Here is a 5,811-nt window from a genome sequence, read left to right as displayed (position 1 = left end):
ATTTAAAGCAGTGTTTCTCCAAGTATAACCCCTGGGCCAGCAGCATCAGTGGCTGGAACTTTTAGAAATGCAGATTACAAGGCCCCTCCCGAGACCTGCTGAGTCAGATGCTATGGGGATGCAGGCTAGCACGCTGTGTTTTAACAAGCCCTCAGACCATTCTGATATACTTTAGTTTAAGAATCATTGATTTAGCGTTCATTCCAGCATTAACATGTTCATTTCTTGGAGGAGTCTCCTGGCTATCTTCAGAGAGAAAGAGAACTCAACTCTACAATAACCTGACTTGATCATTTCTACTTTGAATCAGTCTGAATTTTGTTGCACATGAATACATAATTGACCAGATTAGTTTATTTTAGATTATTTTCTCTGACATTGACTGATGATAATGGGGACCAAAAGGTACATTTGGGACAAATGAAAGAAATGATTTTTTTAGAAGTATGTGTATAAGTATTTTTTCCTATTAAAACGCACATGTAGATTAGATAAATTTAATTAAAATAACATTATAATACCTAACACTGTCACAGCACTTATGTCAAACAATGTTCCAAAATCCTTTGCATACTAGTAGATTAAGTCACCAATCCTCCTTTAAAACATGAGTTTATTGTCTCAAGCAATTGAAGCAAGGTATCTTCAAATGACTTGTCTATAGCAGCAATGAGGGAGGGCTGGGAACTGATATAACTAGGGTATAAAGGCCTACTTACTCTAAAGATCCTTTCTATAAGTAGGTTTTCATTAGAGTCCTCTCCACATGTAGATTTGAATTACAGTCTTCTCCATGAGTAGGTTTAAACTATCTTATTAGTAGGCTAGAGAAGAGGTCTGAAGAGATTGATAACAACCGAGACATTCTCATGAAAAATTAGAGATGAGAGAGCTACTTTAATGTGTTGCAGGCAAAGAGATCAAACACAACCTTATGGGAGTGGGGGTGGGGGATATGTATGATGGAGATTCAGGAAAAGTAAGGTATTTAAAAAAAAAACAAACAAACAAGGGAAGTGGAGCAGAAAGGGAGATGTGATTTGAATAAGATCCTTGTGTTGAGGCATGGAGGAAAGGTCCAAAGAAACAGTTCATTTATCGTCAGAGAATACCCAAGAGAGGAAGGGAGATACTCAGGAATGAACGTTGTCTACTTTATGATTAAACTTTGGCCGGCCTTTCTTTCCTACATTTTTCCTCCTACATTTGATTGATTGCTGTATTAATTTCCTATCGCTGCTGTAACAAGGGACCACAAACTTAGCACAAAACGCTCTGGCCTGTGTACTCAGTGGTTAGAGCATCAGCCGGTGCACCTAAGGGTCAGAGGGTTTGATTCCAGTCAAGGGCAAGTACCTGGGTTGCAGGTTTGATCCCAGGCCGTGGTCAAGGAGGATCAGGGAGCCAATCAATTGATGTGTCTCTCTCACATAGATGTTTCTTTTGCTCCCCCACCCCACCACTCCTTTCCAATCTCTCTAAAGATCAATGGAGGAAATATCCTCAGGTGAGGATTAAGAAAAACAATACACAAACACAAAAACAGCACAAATGTATTATCTCACAGTTCTAGAGGTGGCCACAAGGCTGAGTTTCTTCTGCGGGGTAATGGAAAAATGCAGTTCCTTGATTTTTCTAGATTCTACAAGCTGCCTACATTTCTTGGCTTATGGCCTCCCACTGACCTTTCAAAATCAGCAGTGTGGCATCTTCAAATTCATTCCTTCGTTCTCTCTTCCTCCACCCTCCTCTCTCTCTCCTCTGCTTCTATCATCACATTTCATTTTCTGGCTCTTTGCCTTCTTCCTTCTCCTATAAGAACCCTGTGGTTATATATTAGGCCCACCCAGAATATATATTAATCCAGAATAATCTCCTCAACTCAAAATCTTTAACTTAATCACATCTACAAAGTCCTGTTTGCCATGTAAGTTAACATATTCAGAGTACAGGGATTTGGGGAGGCAGCATATTCCTTTACTAGAATCATAGCTTCTAATAGCTTCTCAAATAATTCCTGATTTAAGCACAAAACTACCAGAGGGGTAAGGCTTAAAATATGTCATTTTGTAAGACTGCAGCATGGTTTAGGAACTATTAGTCAAGCTTATGCGAAGTATTTCTCTTTTATTTACTAAACCCACATGTTGCTCTTATAACATAATAACTGATTACTATGTCTGCCAAATTATTTATTAAAATGAAGAGAAATTTAAGTGTTTAATGGGGGGAGGGGTGATTTTTTTTAAAGGTATTTTCCAAGGCAGCAGGGCAGAAAGAGTTACAGCTCTATGGACACAGAGAAATATATTTACAATTATTTTAAACATGCAGACATAAAAATCATTAGTATGAAATGCACATATTCAAGTAAGCCAGTTCTTGATGAAAACGGGTTTTATAAAAATTGTCTTTTATAACATCAAAACAGAATGTTGTCTTTTCAAAACAGTTTCCAGATGAATAGCATATCATAATGTATATTTGCTAGCACATAAATAACTGCCTGAATACAAAAAGATGGCATGCATAGATAAAATTTGAAGATATGTGATACAAACAAAGCAGATATTTTATGATTCACTGCTACATCTAATTTTGTGTATATATACACACAATACAACCTCTGAATATTAAAATGGTAATTCCTATATACTGGTTTTTGGAACCTGATATTAGATCACTAGTACAGATTGAGTGGACATATAAACAACTTATATCATTGGCTAAAAATTAGAAAAGATAATTAAACTATTGAAACTAAAGTGGAAATACAAAGGCCAACTCAGTTGTTGTATATCACTTGATTAACTGTTGAAACAACAAGTAGGGAGGGTAGTAAATACTTTGGGTGAAAACTAAACAAATTTTAAAACCTTACATGCATGTAGCACAATATGGTGTGATGTGAAGAACAAAAAAAATGACATGACATTAACAAAGAAAGCAGAAAATTAAAAAAATCGATGGTTAAGGTATTTGAAACTAAAGAACAAAGCAGTTAAATTGTCAGGTATTAATGGACAGTGTTAAGAAATACAAGCAAATACAAAGAATGGAGTCATTAAGAAAAAACAAGCTATCTTCAAAAGTTGAAACAGAACGTAATCATTGACTAGATTGCATGGGACAGGGATAAAGCTGATTAAATAATAAAAATATGTATTAAATTGTCAATGACCTGGAGTTTAATCCGGAGAACTAAAAAACAAAACACTGCTGTTTGGAAAACATGGCTCAAAATGAAAGGCAAAATGACGTGGACGGGTTTTCTCTGCTAGACACTGTATCCTATCAAAGTACTAATTACGCATGCTCATTTCTTGCAGAAAAGGTCATTATTTTAGCTCTGCACATTTACATGGCACTGCATCCTATTTACCACCTAGTCAAAAGCCACAAACTTTCTTGGACTTTTTATAAATTTCATAAAACTAATTTCTATAATGTTGGGTCATAAAATTTGCACTAAAACAATAAAAAACAAGTTAGTAAGAAAATATATACATTTAAAAAATAGAATTCAGCCCTGCTTTAAAATTACCTTCATTAATTTTCAGTTGCTTAATGCCACAGTATCTTCCTAATATTGTACAAAAAAGCAAGTGGGCAAAATTTGAACAGGAGATTTAGAACTCTATTTGGTGTTCTATTTCCAAAGTTATATATATATATTCCCATATATATAATTGTATATGTAAACTCCCAGGTTATATTTCAATTTTTAAATATAACCTCTATAAATATACGAGATGCCCAATGCACAAAGGGCTCAGCCCTTGCAGCGCCGGCTTCATTCGGAAGGTTGTCTGGAAGGTCGTTCGGCTGTCCAGTCTAATTACATATTATGCTTTTATTATTATAGATTACCAGATTTTTATGAATGATCTTTAATTTTTTTCATAGTTAAAAATTCCTGTCATTTGTGTAAGTTTAATAACTATCCAATTGAGCCTAAAAAATATATCATCCTTGGCATGTTTATTTTCACAATTGTTCTATTTTAGTAAGTACAAGAAAATTGCTTATTACTTTTGTCACAATATAAATTTTCATGTTCTAATATAAAATACTGACGGGAATGTAAAAATTCAATTAGACATTCAAATAACAGCATAAATATTTATTTTTAAATAAGATGAAAATGCTGCAAAAACTTAACTGTCATCCACCAAGATATGCTAACATGCAATGGCTAAAAATGTTTGAAACAACAAATGTGGTATATAAAAAGTTATTTAGATGGCAACGTATATGGTCGTGAGTACAGGTACTTGTTGAATGAAGCAGAGGCCTATAAAACACTGGTTAACTTATAAGAAATATTTTAAAAACATTTGTTATGTGGATTTGTCAATCATTTGAAGCACAAAATAAATTAGTGCATTTTAATGTGCCTACATTTTATGGTACTTTAAAATGTAAAATATGTATGTGGGATGAGAGCTATATTATTACAACTTATAAATCGAAAATTTATGTTCTAAATCGTGTTTTAAGATGACTAAGAAGAATGATTTAATAATTTCTTTTAGGAAATCATAACTATATGCAACTGGAGGGTTAGAGGTAAAAATAAATAAATGAAATGAGGAATCATTTTTAAAATATATTTGACAAGTCTGTTATTAAAGTATTGAAAATTATTCTTTCATGGGTCAAAATCAAACTTTAAAGAAAAATCCATAGACTACAGTTACAGTTGTACAATTCAACACATTCGCTGATACCATATACCACATACAACTATACACAACATCGTCTGCTGAGAAAACAGAAAGATGGATACAACTTTCATTGATCAGTGTGTTTGCACCTAGGAGGCCTGAATGCACTGAAGAAGAAGAAAGCTAAACAGAACACTAGAGAACATAAAAATGAAGCTGTGTTACCTGTGTCGCTTTTTTTTTTTTTTTTGGCTAATATATAATATAGATCAGTAAATGGCCCAGAAAGTTAAAAACATGTGTACCAAACATAATATGGTGAGTAAATAAAGGTTAAGACAGAAATAAAATCACTCTGTTTTTTTTTCTCAAACTACTAAAAGATATTATTGAAATAATATTAAAGGATGCCAGTGTGAAATGGCTATATTTGACAAAGGAATAAAAAACTAGTAGAGGACTTAAAAGCAATTTTGGCTCCTTTGCTTGAAATTTTCTAATTAGCACCACAAACAACATCAAAAAATAAATCTTAATCTAGAGCAACAAGGTTCCTAAGTAAAAACAATTGGTACCAAGTCCTTGAAAATTCAGAAAATGGTTTCCTGCCTCCTTTCCAAACATCCATGTCCTCAATGTCAGTTAAAACTCATTGCCTTAGTCCTTCAACTAAATTCTTTACTCTTCTGAATTTTTCATTTCCTACAGACAATTCCAATTGCTATGTTATCATATTTATAAGTCATAGGAAACTTTGAGTCTTATTCATGTATGCTTTTCTTATTTCTACTGAAAGGTTGAATGCTTTTGAAGGGTTAGGACTTTTCAATTTCTCAAACTTTGATAGTTCTTTACAAAATACTGAGGAATGATAAAAGTGTGTAATTATTATATTATTAAATTCAAAAATTTACACTGTTTTTGAACACTGATATAGGACATTATGCATTGAAGAACTATAGTGTTATCACTTGGAGAATGACTGAGGGTTAACAAAATGATTACTTAACAAAGTTGTATGTACATTTTGCTCTATCTGAAACTAATATTTTAGGATCACTGGCTGTAAAGATAATTCGATCATCAAAGCAGTTATTGGATCTGGACTAAACTTACTATTTGAATAGTAAATTTAGTGGTCCAA

At 33.2% G+C, this 5,811-nt stretch overlaps 1 protein-coding gene across 1 annotated transcript in view; it reads right to left on the bottom strand.

Moving 5' to 3' along the window:
- Positions 1-5,811, bottom strand: part of NAALADL2 (N-acetylated alpha-linked acidic dipeptidase-like 2) — an 825,315-nt gene that overhangs the window by 579,670 nt on the left and 239,834 nt on the right. The gene's annotated exons all lie outside the window — the stretch shown is intronic.

Source organism: Myotis brandtii, unplaced genomic scaffold, assembly GCF_000412655.1.
Source record: "Myotis brandtii unplaced genomic scaffold, ASM41265v1 scaffold432, whole genome shotgun sequence".
NCBI classification, from domain to species: domain Eukaryota; kingdom Metazoa; phylum Chordata; class Mammalia; order Chiroptera; family Vespertilionidae; genus Myotis; species Myotis brandtii.
This window is presented reverse-complemented; position numbering and strand designations above follow the sequence as displayed.